Below are 20569 nucleotides of genomic sequence, written 5' to 3' on the forward strand. Positions count from 1 at the left end.
GTCAGAAATTCTAGAATTAGAATGCATGGCAATCTTAATTCTACTCCATTGGACATCAATCTTGTGCCCTAAATGAAGCAGGCATCCTATCGAAAAAGTGGTATGTGGTTATGTAACTAAAGACTATCATAGTGTGGATGTACAAGGTGCAGAGTTAAAGTGGCACAGGCAAACTTCATTCTGACATTTCCTAAGTCGGAGTGTTTGACTTTGCATCCTAAACATTCCTAAGTGTTTTGATTTTGGTTTATTTTATTTTGTTTTTAACTTCCTAAGGTTTTTTTTTTAAGGGTAAAAACAAACTATATCATGTACAGCTGCCACAAACCCCCTATGATGCCTCTGCAGCAAGGTTTGAACCATAAACTTTCAGCACAAATTGGTGCCACCTGAGCTAAAGAACTAAATACACTAGGAGAAGCCTGTTATTCCAAGGGTGGGGATGGACCCCTGCTGCCATGTATTGCGTCTGAGGTGTGGTTTGGAGAAGTATGGTCCAACCCTCTTGCATGGGGTATCCCCAGAGCCTGGGATTGTCTGCTGAGACTATGTTCTGGGTCCAGGATATGACTGAGGGAAGACTGCCCTGGCTGTCCCCGCACAATGCTACCCCTATTCCATCAGCTGCCATGTGTTCCCAGTGCAGTGTCTGCTGCAACGGTAATAGCAATGTGGGCCTGACCTTAGAATGTTCATGTTCAGGTAATTCCCCAGGCTGCCAAAAATCTTCCTAAGGGAATCAATCAAGAGAAGGGAAATTGTAATTTGACTGTTTATATCTAAGCATTCTAAAGAAAATGGCATGGGACTAAGAAAAGGCACTTCTCTAATCTGAGGTCTTTTCCTCTGCCAGATTTCAAACATTGCAAACAATGGTGGTGTTAGAGATTCTTGAAGTTGCAAGAGCTTCTCAAAGTTGCAAGAATCTTTTTATAATGGATAGTATTAGACAGCCTACATAGAGAATTTGCTACTAGCTCCCCCTGTATCTAATCTCATTCAGCAAAGATGCACATAAGCTAATGTGGCAATTCAGTCTCATGTTTCTGATGGTAGTATATTTTGCTCTCGATGCCCTGATTCTCCTCTCTTAGCCAAAGGCTTATACTGGTGTAAAACTGGCATACCAGAGTGGAGAATTGGTCCCTTATAGTTTAATACAGAACTTCAAAAGAATTTCTTTAGTGAATATGAAGCAACCCCACAGTTGAAGAAAGTATAAGCAATATTTTTATTGTAATTTTTGTTTTAAAACTCCTAATTACTTCATTTCCATTAACTGGATGCCATGCATTGGAGAGCAAAACTTAAATCTTTTGGAACAGTCCATAGCAACCTAAATAGCAATTTAATTTTCCAACAAGAGTCATAGGTGTCAATCTAATTGTAACTTAATGGGCTTAAAGTAAATATGGTGTGGATCTGATCAAACCTCCTTGGAGTTCCTCAGTGTCAATGTCTGTGGAAGATTTAATCTCAGCAGCCAAATTTAAGCAGTATAAACTTTTTTCTATTGAGTGGAAAGATGTGAGCAGAAGTCAAAGTGACTCATCATTAAAGGGATTTGTATTTTATAACTGTAGATATGGCAAGGCCTTCCTTCCTTCTCCTCCTTAAAATGAGTTTCCCCTCACACTGGGGGGACCACGGAAGAGATAACAGAGCCGATGAATGTACGACTTCTCTTGGGGGAAAAAAAACATATCATCAGTTCAGGGACTGTTGCCTCAACACCAGCCAGTCCCCACTGAGTGTGGGCCTGCACCATCCATGATCCTTCTCCTCCATGGAGAACTGGACCCTCTGGAGGTCTTTCTGTGGGGTCTCAGGAAGGGAATGTCATTTTGGAGGTAATTGACCCACCCCCCTTTCCATGTAGGAGAGGAGGGAGCCATTGCATAGGCCTGGAGGACATTGAAATCATTATTTTAATATTTATTTTACAGTTTTACATTATAAGTTCTCATTACCTGAACTTCCAGGTTGCTGTGCTTTCTAGAAAGGTAGTTTGTTAATTGAAAATATACACAAACTCAAAAGAAGAGTTAAAAATAGAGTATTACACCTGGCTCTGAGTTCTCCTGCTAATTGCCCTTTCAGATTTTAAAAATGTCTCTTCTCTCTGATGTTTAACAAATAGGGGGAAATAAATGACAGTGCAGAGAAGATGGTGAAAGTGACTAGACAAAGTACAGTCAAATGCACAGCTTAAAAAAACTGGAAAAAATTAGGCAAGTAATTTCTCTAGTTTTTTAGTTAGTCCTTTTAAGCATTTCTTAAAAAAAATAGAATACAAAGAAAAAGATTTCAGAGTAGCAGCCGTGTTAGTCTGTATTCGCAAAAAGAAAAGGAGTACTTGTGGCACCTTAGAAATTTGTTAGTCTCTAAGGTGCCACAAGTACTCCTTTTCTTTTTTTAAAGAAAAAGATGGAAGTGAGGTTTTGGTTTGTTTTATGTGGACTGGTCCCTTTGAAGTGTTCAGTTATTCATGGGTCTGCTAGCAGATGCATCTTGCCTTTCCCATATTGTGCTGGCAATATTCTTTGTAGCTTCCAGGAAGAACTGCAGCTTTTCCAGAAATGTTAATTTCTACATGATGTGATACCTCAGTATCATTGTTTTTAGTGTGGGGGAGGGGTGGGCAAAAGAGGTGGTGGAACTGGTCTCCAAGGTAACAGCTTAGAGAGTACTGGTAGTTCATTGACTTTGTTGGCAAATTGAACAGTTCAGCAGCAGCACTTCGCTCACAGATTTTTTTTTCTATAAAACACTCACCACCACATCGTCCCTTGCTCTTTCTGAAGATCAGCAAGGAGTGTATACCTTCCACTTGGGCAGCCAACAGAGCTGAGCAGAAGGGATCTTAGCTTAGTGCCTTATCTGAGGGACAGCATCTTGGACAGTGCAGCACCCCCAGACTTCCCCCAAAGTTAGATGTATAGCAGTTAGGTTTGTTAACTGGCCTAAAAGTCTGGTAGATTCTGTGTGACTTTTTTCAACAGAGATTGCCTAATAGCAAGGCTTATGGATGATGCCTAGTCAAAGCATCAAAACTCAGAGGCAGGGTCAGTCCTAGACCAAATGACGCCCCAGGCAAGGAGCATCTTCAGTGTTCCCCCCCTCTTTTTTTTAATACCTTATTTTTTATTGCATTTGTAGTCCATTTCACAACTTTGATGCACTATTTGCATGCATGATTCATCCCTGTCATAGAAGATGATAAATTTACATCCTAGGATCTGTACATCTATATTTATTCATGAGATATATATGCAAATTAAAATTCCTCTAACCTTATAGAAACTTTTTAATTTTAAGAATAACTGCAATGTACTAACATCAATAAATTGAACTGTGTACCAACATTGGGTGGACCAGTATTAAATAGTGTTACGGTAGGTGACAGCCTTAGAATGTTAACCCTAGTCCTTTAGTTCAAAAGGTCACTTTTCTCACCTTTGCCCTCACTAACTGAAGCATAGCATCAGAGAGATCCAAAGACTGACCAATGGCATTTTCAAGCAACAAAATAGCAAATGTCAGTCTCTTGTCGGCCATCATCAATCGAAGATATGTTTTAATGAGCCTGAGCTCCGAAAGGCTATGCTCACCACTCGCAACTGTGACCAGCAGCATGAGCAGAATCCTCAAAGCTATCCACACATTAGGAAAAGTGTCCTTCGATGTGTCCAGTTCAACATAGAGGTCATTATCATTGATGTCTGAACATTCCCCATGTGTCAGCATCCGATGAAGGTCCATAGAATTGTTCAAGAATGTTTTCCTGTCTTCTGGCAGCTTACTAAGGTCATTCAAAAACCCTCAGGACTTTTCCTCATACTTCATTTGTCCCCACCTTTCTTCGATGGATACTCAAGCAGTGTTAACAAGCGAGCAAAAAATCACCCTCTTAAATTTTTCTTCTGAGCTTCTTATCACCTCATCTCTGCGCTTGTAACCAAACTGTCTCTTCTTCTGATGAATACAAGTTTCCTTGAAGACAGGCTTAACTCCTAAGTTTTCCACCATTTCTTTGGCAGTAGTGATGGCATCTTCAAATCTGTTGTCTCTGTAGGCCACAACAAAATCAAGGAAGCTTCTCATTAAAATGGTAGTGAGCGCAATGTCCATTGACTGAGTTTATAATGCCTTGCTTACAACATTTACTTGGAACAGGATATCGTGTCAAACCACAACTGAGACCAGAAATTTGAAGTCAGTGATCTGGTTTGCCAGGCTTGCGCCTTGGGTCAGATTCCAGCCTCGGCTCTACTCGACTGCACCAGTTTCATTAGGGTGTCATAAACTTCAGTTGCTTGGTTCCTCACTGGCCTTACACTGTCAATGCAGCTCTCCCAGTGACTGTCACTTAGCGGCTTCATAGTCATATTTGTAACATTGTCTGTGAGGATCTTCCATCTGATGGTTGATGCTGAAAACAGGATATATATCCTTTGCAGTACTCCAGAGAGAGATACTGAATCTAAAGAAGATGATGCTGCATCTGACACAACCAGGTTGAGAGAATGGTAGCCACAAGGCACGAAGAAAGCTCTTGGATTCAGCACAATGATCCTTGCCTGGACGCCACTGTTTCTTCCCTGCACGTCCGTGCTATTGTCATAGCCTTGGCCACAACAGTCCTGAAGCGTTATTTTATTCTCATTCAAAACATTCATAAACAGTTCTGTTAGGCCTTTTCCAGCATAATTATCCACAGACGGGAAACAGATATAGTTCCTTTACTTGGATACAGCCATCCTCATCGTCAACAAATCTTACTGTAAATGACATCTTTTCACTGTGACTAATCTTGGGAATGCAGTTCACTATTATGACATAGTACTTCACTTTGCCAAGCTGCATCAATATATTATCAAGCACCTTCCTTGCCATAATTTCAATTTGTTTTGAATTGTTTTGCTGCTGTAATGGTCCATAGCTTCTTTACGATCTATTCGACGTAGGTGCTCACACATGACATCATCATATTTCCAGAGGAGCTCTACCAAATTCAGGAAAGTACCATTATGGTCAGTGAACAACTTATCCAATGAGCCGTGGAAAGCCAAATTATTCTTTGCAAGAAAAAGGGTAATTGAGAGCAGACACTTGAGCACATTCCTCCGATGCTGGGTTTCCACATTAATAATCCACTGGTTTTCTGGATCTATGAATTTATTCAGCATGAGCCTGATTCAACCTCCATCCATTTGGAATAAGTACCCAGAAAGCACAAGCAACGATTTGGCATTCTTGTCAAATATTTTGCAGCAAAAACAGAACACTTTGTCAGTTGATTTTGCATAAATTACGATTCAGTTTCTCACCATTCTCAAGCACGCTTTCGCAGTGTGACTTTAAGAAGTGTTGCTTCTGCTCATTTACTGGAAACATCATATCCTCGATTTTGCCCTGCTCATCCAAAATTGTATGATCAATATCGGCAGAGTTTAGGATCATTGGCCATAAAGTAGGATCTGATGTATCGATTTGTGGTGTGCAACTTTTCTCACTGCCGCTTCTGTCATCCCACGAGATTGATTCTTCTTTATCGTTTCTCTTCTTTGCATGTAAACCAGATTTTTCCTTGTCATTACTCTTTTTTGTGTGAGCCACATTCTTCTTTATGATCACTTTGCTTTACGCCGCTAGGAAAACAGGATGACTTTCCATCACTTTTCTCACATTTCCATTCCTTATCTTCAAGTAAATAGGCTAATTCCTTAGTAATAGGACTTCCATCATTTAAGCTTCGTTCCTCAATTTCTTCTGCACTGGGATGATCATTACTGCCTAAAGCCAGGTCTATGTTGCTCTGTTGCAGATATTTTCCCATCAAATTTTCCCCTTGCTACAAACTAGATTGCAACTGAGTTTTTTGCTTCCTATACTGAGTTCCTGAAGGCTTCTTCAGGGGCAGCTTTTATTTTCTACTGGGCAAAACAGACAATATTAGGGAGAGAAAAAAATCTATGTTCCGCAGTCTTAGAAAGTCATCAAACATTATGTGTTAAGCATGGCAAAAGAAGTAACAGTATTTCTTTTATATTGTTGTGTTTATAGGGGTTCAAGAGATATCTCTGGCATCTCATTAAATATGTGCTTTATTAGTCGCTACTTACACTCTTCAAGTCTTAAAACACAAGTACACTTTCACAATTACACAATAATACAAGGTTCACAATATCACAGCTGGGCTCTCACTTCGTTCTTATAGCTCACTGACTGGCGATGCCCTGCCCCTTATATACCCATGAGGGCATGGTTGACAACATTCTAGAAGGTTCAAGGAAAATGTAGTTCTCAGAAAGTCTGGAAGGTTCCATGAGATTCTACAAAGGTCCAGAACATTCTAGGAGGTTAGTGAAAAATGAATCCACATATGGAATACCCAAAACATTTTACTTCAAACATTCCATTTTTCCCCTTTGTCACTAAGAGCACTCCAAACACAGTGCCCCCCCAAACCTGGCACCCCCGGTGGTCACCTGGGTTGATTGCCCCTAAATCTGGCCCTGGCCAGATTCATGATCGTGTCCCAGATCATTTACTTGGAGTATTCAACACCTGCAAACTGATCTGCTGTATAAACAGGACAAGTAAGTAAAGTATAAGATTTGTTTTACATGCATCTCAATAGATGATTGCTTTCAATGTAGTTCTATTTGAATTGATTAACAATCCAAGGGCAAGATCTATGTGTGGATCCTGAAAAAGCTAAAATTGTCTTGTTTTTACTTCAGAAAATTTTTCCTTGATAGAAGAGAAGATATTTTTGCTGTCAAAGGACCATCTGCATTGTTTTTACTTTATTCCTGCTTTTAGGAGACTATCAAGAGTGTCTAATATGAAAAGATTAGATAGGATAGATAATAGTGTAACCCACATGCCTGATACAGAGATATCTTTAAGAGATTCATTGGGGTGAGGTAGAAGTGAATCATGTCTGAGTCATTGTTGCTAAGCAGATGTAGCACTCCACATCCAGATTTGGGTGTGGAAGTTTTGGATATGCTCCAGTAAGTTCCCTGTTGCTGGGGTCAGACTCCATAAGGGCAAGCAGTCAGGGCAGCTGCTTTACAAAAGGCCATGTGCCTTGTATGAGTTGGGAGAAGCTGAACCCTGGAGTAGAAAGCAGGCTGTTTTGGCTAAATCTGGAGTATTTTGCATCAGGTTAGTGATATTGTTAAGCCACCAACAAGGAAGCATGGGCAATGTTAGAGAAAGGGAAAATTTGGAGGGGAAAAATAATTTATTCTATTTTAATTGTATGCTTTGAATGTTGTTTGATTCTAGCCAAACTGTTTTAAATTGTCTCAACTACTATGTTTCACCAACTTTTCCTTAAATGTGATAATGGGAAAAGAATCATTCATATTTTGCTACTCTCAGTTTTGTATTTTCTGGTAACAGGGTTTTTTTTTAAATCAATATACTTAATTGAGTGGTTGGTTAATCAGTTAGCGGACAAATAACCGTGATTTCAGCAGAGGAAGAGGAAGAATCTGCATGGATTCCAGCTGAATATTCCTACAAGCAAGTGGAGGGAAGATGTTGCTTTTTACTCAGCAGATTGCATAAATTTGGTAATCAAAAACTCTGAGCCTCAGGTCAACTCAACCTAAGTTTTTGAGAACTCTGAGTTTTTTCTCACTGTGTTTCTGTGGGGACTGACATCTTCAGTTTTAATTTGTTTTCTTTATTTATGTTTACGTATAACTGTGTAAAAATGTATGTGTATTATAAAAGAGCCATGTTATGTTGTAAAAAGTTATTATTTATTATGTTTCTTTTTCATAAGATTTTATAAAATTGGTACTTAATTAAATTCATTCCTTTGGGGGTTTTTTGGAACTTGAATGTGGGGAGTTTGACCCTGTGCATCCTTGCTGAAAATCCTTAGAGACTGAATTCTGGGTCTCCGGCTGCTTTTCTATGGGAGTTGTTTTGCTTTGTTTTAGGCACTGGTGTAGGGCAATGAAGTGAACTCTAGTGCAACCAAAGGTCACAATAGCATGAGTAGGAATGTGGCTTGAACTGGAGCTATACAAAGGCCCAGCTGAAAGCCCATTAAAAGTCAAAGGAAAGACGCCCATCAACTTCACAAAAAGAAAAGGAGTACTTGTGGCACCTTAGAGACTAACAAATTTATTAGAGCATAAGCTTTCGTGAGCTACAGTTCACTTCATCGGATGCATCTGATGAAATGAGCTGTAACTCACGAAAGCTTATGCTCTAATAAATTTGTTAGTCTCTAAGGTGCCACAAGTACTCCTTTTCTTTTTGCGAATACAGACTAACACGGCTGCTACTCTGAAACCTGTCATTATGCAAGGCATTGAATTTAGCCGTATAGAGTGGAAATCTGTCAACTTCATGAAAAAACTCGTACAGATACAGACAGACATCATCTTCCTCTCCAAATGCAAACAGATGGACATCATACCAAAAGGACTGAAGGTAAAAAATCCATTACAATCTACATACCACACAGACTATGCTGACAGCTTGTGCCACACACTGTCAACTAGGTTTTTTCCACCAAATGCATCCGATGAAGTGAGCTGTAGCTCACGAAAGCTTATGCTCTAATAAATTTGTTAGTCTCTAAGGTGCCACAAGTACTCCTTTTCTTTTTGCGAATACAGACTAACACGGCTGCTACTCTGAAACCATCAACTTCAGTGATCTTTGGATCAGATCCTAACTGTGTTGCCCGTAGCTCTGGACCTATGAAAAAGAAAACAGGCAGGATGTACTTTGATTTCTTGTGTGAATTAGTCAAAGCTCAATCTTTTTTTAAACCAGTAATACAACAGCTGTATTACTATTAATTTAGGGACATCCAGAAATCCCTTCTCTGAGCGAATAAATTAAATAATAATGTATAATGCCAGGAATAGATTTAATAATTTTCTCATACAAAATTCTGAATCTGTGCTAAATGCAGCTTCCACTTCTCTTGAGAGACTATTCAACCACCTAGCACAGTGGTGGGCAACCTGCAGCCCACCACTGACCTAGCAGATTTCACTGGCAAAGCTTTTCTTGATACTGTGTGACCATTTAAAATGAGCATTCTTAACTTAATCCCATTATTCCTACTTCCTAGGGGTTTTCTCTGTCCCAGACTTGGTTCTCTCTGAGGCAAAGAAAAGTTCCAAGCCCTTCTCCCTTTGCTGGATTTAATAAGATCCACCTTATAGTATTACTCTACAAATACCTCTGTATCTCTATGTAAGGTTAATATCAAGAAGACTAAATAGGAGAGCCATTCTTGATTCTGTTTATAATCTACTATCCTGTTTTGAACATCTTCCTAATTTTTCAAAGCATTTTTATTTAAGGAGCTCAGCTGGCTGATGGGTGAGAATTGTATGGGACCTGGTAGTAAGCCCAATAGGAAATCAAGCCAGCAGTGCAGACCAGGATCACTATTGGCCAGCTAGGAGAGGGAAGACATTCCCACATTTCCCAGAGAAATTGGGGAAATGGGAAGGATCTTATTGTATTTTGTGGAGGGAGTAAAAGTGAAACCAGACACCTCTTTTGGGAAGGTAGTAATGACATTATGCATCACCAATATCCCAGTGCCAAACACTGAAGATGCATCTTTTCAGTGTTGTAAGAGTAAATATGTCCTGACGTAACTTTTTGCACCTATCATACACATTCCCATGGTATGCAAGTCTGCATGAGTTCACAAAGTACAGCACATCCTATGTGAATGTGTGTGTATATTATATATAATAATACACACGCACACACATATCACAGTTGGAAGGATCTCAAAATTAAATTCACAGTCAGATGTCAAAGATATTCCTCTTAACAATTCCCACTTACTGCTACTTTCCTCCTACAATGCATAAATCATAAATTGCCCCAAAGATGAACATTAAACTATTTCTTCCCCTCTTCAGAACGAAATATCTCCTTTCTCCATGCTTCTAAATGCCATGTTTATTGCCATTTAAAAGAAAAGGGAGAAAACATTCTGCTCCTGTTCCTTGGAAAGGAAGCAGAATTGAGTTTCCTTTGTCTTGTTAATTCTAAATTCTGCAAGTGATAAAATTAGTGTTTGAGAGTGCTCAGATATCAAGAGGACTCTTTCTGTCCAAAGAGCACACATTAAATATTCTTAAATTATCCTCCTTTTAAACATCTCATTTGTGATCCAAAGTTGACAAACTATTGTCAAAGGTCTGGGAGTTGAGATAGGGAGCAAAGGTTTTATATAAAGATTCTCAAACTTAGTTCAAGATATTTGGTCCAACCACTGAGCTTGCAGGTGAAGCTTTAAAAACAAAGAACAAGTGTTTCAACCTTTCAAGCTAAATTAGTTTCTTTAGTATCATTTTCATGAAAATACAGAGCAAAAGAATCCAATGAAATACCAATATGGCCTACAGAAAAGGAAAATATTTCCTATTCATGGGATGTGACAAGATATGTTTTTATTCTTTTCAGTAATTTTAATCAGTCTAGGATTTTGATTGAAGCTTTCAAACTAGGAGAAAACAATAAGTTTAGGTCCAAAACATCAAGAGCATCAAATAATTTTGGGTGTCCCAATTTTTGGGTGTTCAACTTGTAACACCTAGACAAAAACTGGGACACCCAAAATTTATGGACACTTCTTGAAAACTTTGGCCTTAGCATTTACCTCTGAATTGACAGCTGCATGAGGAATTTATTTATTTAGTGTTTGCATATTCACCAAGCCAAGCAAAACATTCTAAGTGGCCAAATAGGGTACTCGGAGCCCACTGCTGAATTTGGTTAGCGGGCACTCCTCGACTATGTGTATTGTTTATTTGATCTGCACCACAGCTGCAGTTTGGATTGTCTTGAAGACCCCAATGGTGCTAGTTGGGTGCATAGAGGCCTTGCCCAATTCGGAATTAGTTAAGTGGGGCCCACTGAAGATGTGGCAGGTCAAAGCCAGGCAGACAAGCAGTGGGGTCTGCGATGAGGAACTGATTGGTGATTGGTGTTAAGCACCAGTTTTCCCACCACAAGGACTCTGCTGTGACATCCTGACATTGCAGTCTCGAACACAGTGGGTGTCGTGATGAAAGACGACTATCTGGTGGGCTAAAAAGGTCATTGAACAAGGGTAAGCTTTGATTGGCACATTCCTTCTTAAGCAGCTTGCCAGCTGCAATCTCCCTCCTGATGTAAGGGTGAGCAATGAGGCTCAGAACTAGAAGCCATGGAAGATGAGTTGGTCAGCGAGTTCCTTTGATGATGTGCATTGTTGAGTTGAGTTGTGTATCAACAAGTTTGGTGTGCGTGCTGACCGACTCCATACTGGCACACAGTATGCTATTGAGGATGAGATGGCAAGGTCTGAGATCCTTAAGGTCAGAGCATCTGCTCCCCATAATGAACCTGCCAGTTTTCTGAGAAGTTTGTTGCATTCTTGGCCTTCACTGTTATCTTGCTCAGGTGGCTTTTATATGTCAGTGTTCGGTCAAGGGTCACACTTAAGTAAACTAGGTATGCTTCATGCTTCAGCCTCTGGCATTCATTAAGATGTTTAGTTCCCTTTTAGCATTGAGTTGGTGGAGGTGGAATGTGCTAGAGACTGTCTTGTTAGTGCTAGGCTGAAGACGCCATGTCTTTAAGCAGTTGGCCAGCTTTGCAGAATCGTCACTCAGGGTCTTCTCCAGCTCAGAGAAAGTCGGAACCTGTAGCCCATAGCTGATGCACCCTGAACTGTCTGTCTCAGAGTAGCAGTTTGATGACATCAGTAATGCATAGTGGGAGGATTCTTGATATTTTAACAAGTAGACCCATGTGCCATGCCATTATCATATGCTGCAGTGAGGTCAAGGCAAATAGTACCTGTTTTCAGGTTTCTTCGAAAATTGTTTTCAATTAATGTGGTTAGTGCAAGTACTTGGTTGCATGTGCTTTGACCTTTTCAAAAGCCTGCTTGCTCAACATTCAAGATGTTCTCCACCTCTGCTATTATTTGCTGTAAAATTTAAGTGGAGTAGGAAAAGACCAAGAATCTGGATTTTACTCATTCCAACCGGAAATGCTGGAGTTTACCTTGTTTCTTTGGAGTAGCCCAACAACCACCGACACCAAGCTGATCATCTGTAAGTGCTGACCAAGTGACTGATCTAAGACCAGTGCTCAGAGCTGACATCTGCCGCACAAAAACTTACAACTGTGGGACTCCCTGATTTAGAGAAGCTAGAAAGGTCTGGGATAACACAGACCAGGACTCAACAGAACAAATAAATACCTGCAGGCATATCTCTGCTGCTACAATGATCAACACTCTCTACAATATACTTTTCAAAATCTGTGGGTCCTACACATGCTTATCACAACGTGGTGTAAATCATCCAGAGCACTAAATGCCTCAATAGCAATTATGTAGGTGAAGCCAGAAAATCACTATACTCTCAAATGAACTCACACAGGAAAATGATAAAAGACAAAAATACCACATCAATTATGGGTGAACACTTTTCATAAAGCAGTCATTCTATATCTGATCTATCAGTCCCCACCCTTGAAGAAAGCCTGCAGAACATTTTCAAAAGACAAGTCTGGGAACTTAAATTCATAACTCTGCTAGATACTAAAAATCATAGACTGAATAGAAACACTGCTTATTACAACAATCTATAACCCACTAACAACCTGTCCAAATGCTCTCGCCTTCCTTTCCTCCCTATGACTGAGGGGTGTTAACACATTTCCAGGGATCTGTGATACTTCCCCCCATACTCATCATAGTGGTATCATTATGATATGATTATGACATAGTTATACTGTATCTTGTACAAAATGTGTCGTGAGGTGTCTGTGGAAAATGATTTGCTGAATATGATTATCCTATTAGTATGCATGTATCATTTTGTATCTGAGGTTATGAATATTGACTATGTATCTTATTTCAAATGTACCTACTCTGGGTAACACCCACAACTAGATATCAGGTATAACAATGATGAAGCTAGACTGTACTAATGGCTCATCAACAAAGACAATGGACCATGGAAGAGCTTAGACTTCCTGTAACTGTTTCAGCCAGCCTGTAAGTAATGGCTGCTATGAGTCAGCAGGGTATGCAAGGCTATGTGACCAGACCACATGACACTGAACTCCATGTTGGTACTTGTATTTTTCCACAAACTGGACTGGGCACTGAGTTTGGAACAAAGGGTTCCCTCCACATGGAAAAGCTATATTAGGCAGGGAGTGACATCATCTGGGGGACTCACTCCCCAAACAAGAGAATTCCTGGAAACACCAGAGGAACAAAGACTGAACTGGGGGAAGTGCTGGTCCCAAGCTAAAAGGATTTCTAGCCTGTATATGGAAACTTGGCAGACTGTTTGTATCAACTGTCAGGGTGAGAGATTACTGATTCAAATGCTATCTAGAATTTTGGCTTAGTTTGCGGGGGGGGGGTTTATTTGTTTGTTTAATTTCCTAGGTAACCTGCTTTGATCTGTTTGCTATCACTTATAATCACTTAAAATCTATCTTTCTGTAATTAATAAACTTGTTTTATCTAAACCAGTGTGCCTTTAAGTGAAGTGTCTGGGGAAAATCTGAGCTCTGTGAGCAAAGGCTGTTGCATATCTTTCCCACATTGAGGGGAAGGCGGACTTTATTAATGAGTTTACATTGTACAGATCCCTGTGCAGTGCAAGATGGTATAATTTGGGTTTATACTCCAGTGGGGGGTGCAAGCCTGGGAAGCTGGGAAATTGGCTGTCTGTCTTTGAGTGACTTAGGTAAAGCACTTGGGTAGCTTAGTTGGGTATGTGGCACCACCTGCTGTCATGTTGGATGATAACAGGGCCTGGAGAGGCTGGCTGAGTCACCAGCAAAGCAGTGTGAGAAAAGGGCCAGACCAGCTGGGTGAGTAGAGGGGCACCACGGTTCCCATGGCTCCCAGACTGCACCCCAGGAGTGACAACCTGTCACAGGATCATTCAAGGTGAAGTTACCTTCTCATGCTAAACAATCTGTTCCATCTTGTATTTAGCTGAGACACTCTGCATAAGGGCTTGTCTACACTTAAAAGGCTGCAGTAGTGCAGTTGCACCAATGCAGTTGCACCGCTGCAGCAGTTTCAGGAAGATGAAGCCTACACTGATGGGAGAGCTTCTCCCATCAGGGTAAGTAATCCACCTTCCCGAGAGTGGTAGCTATGTTGACAGGAGAAGCCCTCCCGTCAACATAGCACTGTCTCCACCAGGAGTAAGGTCTGGATTTTCCACATCCATGAGTAACATAGTTATACTGACATAAGTCACTAATATAGACCAAGCCTAAGATTCTCAGACCTGAAGAAGAACTCTGTATAAGCTCAAAATCCTGTCTCTCACCAACAGAAGTGGGTCCAATAAAAGATATTACCTCACCCATGTTGTCTCTGGGCTAACTTTAACTTTCCAACTGTTTTTAGCCCTTTTCCCTTGTAAAAATTCATTGCATGCATAACTCCATTGATTTCAGTGGAGTTGCTCCTGACTTACAATGGTGGTGTCAAGAGCCTGACAAGGGCAATCTGTACTAAGGGCAAGAGCAGAGTCAAACCCGAGGCTAAGAATAGCAGCAGAGTTCATAGTCAAATTCCAGGCTAGGGTCAATATCAAGGATCAGAGTCCGACTCAGGTTTCAGATCCGGAGGCGAGGTCCAAATCAACCTAAGGTCAAAGCCTGGCATTCAAGAGCAAGGAGCAGAAATGGAAATGGCAACTACATGAGATCCACACTGTTGGCTGGACACTTCCTAGATTGCCCCTTGGGTTATATAGGTCAGGGAGACAATTAGGAGTCATGAGGCTGTGGTCATTCAGACCCCTTCAGGTGGGACTTCCTGTGATCTGTGTCCACAGTGGTTAATGAGGCACAAGCTGGTTCTAGCTATTGATGGATGGCAGCGTGGAAGTGTCTGCTACCTGGCAACTACACAGGCCCAGATTTGAGGCCTAGTGGGCCTTTCAGGTATAAATGGGAACAGAACCAAGTCCAAACATTTCTAGCTATAAGAGCTTTAAAAAGAGTGGCTGTTCTAGTATGTCAGAATTCAAGTGGGTGGAGAAGAGAAGCCAGATGGTAATTAGAATATTATTTTTTTATCTTATATCCCACTATCCTGCATATCTCTGCAATGTAAGCTTTCACAGCTTTCCATATTATACAATTGCCATTTCTGGTCCTAGCAGCTCATGAGATATTGAACCTTAAACCTACCACAAGTCCTTAGTCTAGTAGCTTTTTTTTTATACTTACCCAAGATAGAATAGAGAAAACAAATAAAAATTGGAAATGAAGACCTGTTAGATCATTCAGTCCACCTTACCTGTCAGTGGAGGGCTGTTCCAGACTGTATATTTTTCTAGTGTTTTTTCTCTAATTCCGTTTTAAAAGTCCCAAGCAATCGGTATTACAACAATTATCTTGAGACAGTTACACAGCCCAATACATCTGATCTCAGACCCAGAGCTTGGATCATTGGGATTTTTTCAATCTTTGCACATGGGAGAGACATCTGTAACAGGTGTAAACACCCAGCCCAAATCTTGCAATCTTAACTCAGGGAACATTTCCACTTTAGTCAATACGAATGACCTTTCCTGAAAAAAGCCAGAGACTATGACTAAGAACAGAGAAGGAACTCAGTCATGATGTCTCTAGAGATAATGAAGAATAAATACAAGTATATAAGGATTTTTGCTAAAACATGTAGTAGGGCTAAACTAGGATCTGATAACTAGATCCAAACAAATATCATCTAAGTCAGAATATACTGCCAAAGAGACTCTACCACTTCAGAAATAGTCAAACTATTTCATAGTGGACTGTGTGCTTCTCCCTGGTTTGTCTGTTACTCTGTAACAAAGCAACATCATGATTTGACACTTAGGGACACTATAAAAGAGGTTAATCTAAAGATCCGAGAATTTCACATTGCAATTTCATACTTAAAGGAAAGAATGAAAATGGAAGGAGGTGTATCTGATTAGTAAATATGCATTTTACAGGCTGTCAGGGCCCATCCCTGCAAAACAAATACTAGTACACAGAAGTTCTATGTCTTGGAGCAGCTTATGGACTGGTGTGAGTATCACAGAGTGAATTGCATAGACTAATGCTTTCAGTTTAAGTTAATAACATCATGCCCAGCAAGGGACCCTCTCTGATGAGAAGGGAGTCAGCAGATAAAGCTGAATGGAGAGAGCTTTTCAGTTTATATTTCCAGTTTACTTTAGGAAAAGGAACAAGCTTCTTGTCAAAAAGCTTTGAAGAATCAGTGGGGTGCTATGCACTTATTAGAAAGCTTTTTGGGATAACTGTTTTGGCTGAAGGTGGTGATATAGGAGAACTAATTCATATACTACCAATTTGCTGGCAGTATGGTGTGTGCTAGAGATTTTAATTTAATTATATAAAAGTCACCATGCTATAAATATATAAAGAAATAATTAAAATGCCAAAATGTTACAATTTGCCTGCTTTGTTACATATCTAATTTTTCCTTTTAGTTGAACATGTCTGGGAGCTGCTGCCCTGGGTCTGATTGTTAGGCATGCCTCTTGGCCCTCATTTTAGAAACAAACTTACTTCTACTTCATAAAGACTTTTGTGATCTCATTTCTATTATTGAACACTATTTACAACAGAAATATTGAAACATGAAATTGAAGTAATATATTATTTAGTCTAAAGAACTGATTCCACATAATCTTAAATCTCTTGCACTATTCTTGTATTCCTTATTTTAGTATCTTGTCCTACATTGTTCATCAGATTTTAAGTCCTTAAAAGGTTGAAAGGTATTTTATGTATTTATAACATGTACCCATGCAAATATTTATATAATTAAAACATAATGCACATACTATACTGCCTACAAATTGGCAGTATCTAATGCACTTCCTCAGAATAATAGTTACAATTTTCCACATAATCACCATAGAGAACATAAGTAACATCCCCAGCCAATTACTCAATCCACTCCTATAACCCTGATATCGCTCCACAACTGACCTTTTCTAGCTAACATCTGAGTCTTGCACCATTTCAATGAAGGGTCATCAAATTAAGACTCTAGTGAACTGAAAATTGAAGTGAGATCCAGAACCGAGAACCTGCTACCAAGAACATCTGCCACATATTTCCAAAGACAGAATCAAAGATCTGTTAATTGAAGCAGCAGGGATGAGCTCAGCTTTCTGGAACACATGTAAGTTAGGGAGGCAGTCTCTTACTAACTCAGGAACTAGACCTTCTAGAGCTTTATTGATTAACATCTACCTTCCTAGACTATTTCTATGATGACAGTGGGATTTCAGATGCATGTGGACATTGCCTCATGCTCACTTTAAATCAAGCATAATTAAGTATAGCAATGTCTGGATGTGTTTTCCTGATTCACTTTTTTCTTGGCAACCCTGTCAAATCCTATAAGGATAGATAATTTCCTCATGCATAAGGGTTGGCTACAGAGGGTCCCACTGTATATAGAGTACCAGAGATAGAGCTCCTAAATGGACAGTGGTAGACCCCAGTGTTTGGGACTCTTGACTGGACAAAGCCTTGACTGGACAAAACTCTAGAAAATGCACTATAGCGAACAATGCTGCATTGACACAGATGGACTGGATGACCTAATAGGTCTTCTTTAATTTCTATGATTCTATGGTTGGTTTCTTCTTCTGTGCTTATAGTCTCCTACAAGTCAGGTGGAAAGCTGGTTTGTGACTAGAGGCTCAGCTGATTTCCTTCCAGTGGATTTAGATGTCTAATATCATGTTGAAGAGAATGTGAGGCTTTACTTTGATATTAATGATATTGCAGAGGACTGGTTTATAATTACAGTCCATGCCGCCAAGAAAAAAGGGTGGGTAGCTGCTTAGTCATTCAGAAAAGGATGATTAAAGCTATCAAGTATTTACTATCCACCTCACACCAGAGCCCTCCCCTATACTTTATTAAAGAGCTTAACATGGGAAAATCCACTATCAACATTCTTATTATGCTAAGGTCCCAGACTGAATTAGCATTTACAAAACAACAATTTTTCTCCTGAGCTAGAGGTTGTGTGAGTCTGCCACTTGCCAGACAAGTTATAGTAAAGATGAGTTTTATTCCCATTTCCATTTAATCAAATTTAAAAAACAAGGATTAATCCTGCGCTATGCAGATACAGCATATTGCTGCAAGATAAAAAGTGGTGATGAGCCAAACAAGGAAGCACTAGGAAACTGAATCCTTCATTAATGAAGGATGCTGCACAGCCACCAAGTTATTCCTGCCCAGAAGCAGGAGTATGGTCAAAGAGTAAGCCTTAACCATGTCAAAGAACCTCATTAATGTAAGGAAGATCTCTCTTAAACTCATGTCTCTACAGAAATAGCCATTCTATGCCAGACACTTTCCTAGCAAATCTTCTGAAAAACAGCACTCTTTTGAAATATCTTTATTGCCATCACATCTTCCACAAACTATTTTCTCTCTTCATTTTTAACAGTGAGCTGTAGCTCACGAAAGCTTATGCTCTAATAAATTTGTTAGTCTCTAAGGTGCCACAAGTACTCCTTTTCTTTTTGCGAATACAGACTAACACGGCTGCTACTCTGAAACCATTTTTAACCACTGACTGTACCTGTTGTTCAGTCTCAAACAAAACATCACTGAAGTTCTTCCAGCACCTTAGAGAAACTGTGTTAAAGGATGAATGCAGGGGGGTGGGGAACAACAATGTGACAAACAGTTTCTTTTTACAGTTCCTGATCTTTACTGAACTCTGAGGCCAAGGATGTTGACATTCAGATCTTGATAATGAATGTGACATTTTCACAGTTACATTAACATCTCTAAATGTCAGAACAGAGTGCTCCAGTCACAACACATTACAGCAAAACAATCAGTGAACTCGGGGTGGGGGGGGGGCTGATCCTCCACTCCACCACACCAGTTCTATGGTGCTGACTTTAATGGAATGATACAATGTAAAACCAGCATAATGGAGTGGAGAATTGGGCCCAACATGTTGAATGAGAGTTCCTATAGGTGACATTTTAAAGTAAGATTTCCTGTGTATTGCCACAGAGGTTTAAAAAAAAACTCTTTAAGGAGAAACCAACTAAACCATTCTCTAATAATCTGGACAGCAGCATGCCTGGAGCCTTCCTTAGATCTAAAGTAAAGTTGACACTTCTCCTAGTGTTTGGTACCTTTATAGATGACCCTGAAAATACTAAATAGATTTGTAGAGGAAAATTTCCAAACTGATGAGCAGAAGGTGCAGGGAAAGAAGGTTGTCAGACTCAGAAGGACTGATGTGTAAATGATCCAGAAAAATCAAGCCTTTTTACTCACTACCTTTGGGAGTGAACTTGGGGGTATTAAGGATACATGAACAGGTGAAGGAGCTATAATTTTTATATTTTTCTCCGCTTGCTACTGACAGACAGATGGCCTGTCTCGTCTGTGGCATCTATGTATTCAAATATCTGATTCATCTCTCAGAATAAAAAAATATTTTATAGCACTGCCCTGTAATCAATATGTAGGCAAAATTATATCTTGAGGGTAAAGACTTATATTATATTATCTTGGTGAGGTTGGAACAATGTCAGGAATTTTTGGCCTGTCTACTTCTTCCTTTCTCCTGTCTCTGATACAGCAAATTACCTGATTGAGGAACCCTACTTTCAGAGAAATAATCAATCAAAGAGAATTCAATTTAAGTATGAATTAGTTACATCATAAGGTATGGGTTGCTATATTGGGGGAATCTCTCTCTCTTTCTTGTAAATTTCCTGAAATGCAGATCTTGGAAGGCATAGTAAAACAACTAGAAGTGTAACTTATACGATGGGGGACTTTATCCTAGAATGCAGTGACAATTAAAAGAACTTAGGTTATGTCTACACTGCAATCTGAGGTGTGACTGCAGCATGGGTAAACATAAGCTGTGTCTACACTAGAAACTTTGGTCAACACAAGTTACGTCGGTGTAAAGCTGCCACAGTTAGTATATCACTGATGTGCATGCACACTTGGCTCCTGCGTTGGCACTGCACATACTCACCAGGAGTACTTGTGTTGATGCATAGTGTGGTGCACTATGGGTAGATATTCCTGTGTGCCACTTGTCAGCATCCAGTGTACTGTCTTTTGAGAAATTTTGGCAATGCATGTTGGGGCGGAAATGAATTGCACAGGATGACTGGGAGCAAAGAGTCAAGTTCCAATCATGCAACTCTCTCTGTCCCATGATGACATCCTTATCCCATAATTTCTGCACCTTTATTTTTTAAATCCCATAAACCTGCATTTTTTGGCATTTTTGGCATTTTTTGTTGTCCACCATCTCTGACAGAAGCCTGGAGCCCACAGAGCTCTGCACTATTGTCATGAACATTGCAAATACTGGACAAATGATCCTCCAGTATTTTCAGAGCTGCAGGAAGAACCACAACAATGGGGCCCATGACAGTTTCTTCAAGGCCAGATTGCGGAGCGACACAATGAAAAACAATTCAAGGTTGTTGGTGGCATTCATGCAGCAACAGCA

Source organism: Dermochelys coriacea, chromosome 1 (genome assembly GCF_009764565.3).
Source record: "Dermochelys coriacea isolate rDerCor1 chromosome 1, rDerCor1.pri.v4, whole genome shotgun sequence".
Classification (NCBI taxonomy): Eukaryota; Metazoa; Chordata; order Testudines; family Dermochelyidae; genus Dermochelys; species Dermochelys coriacea.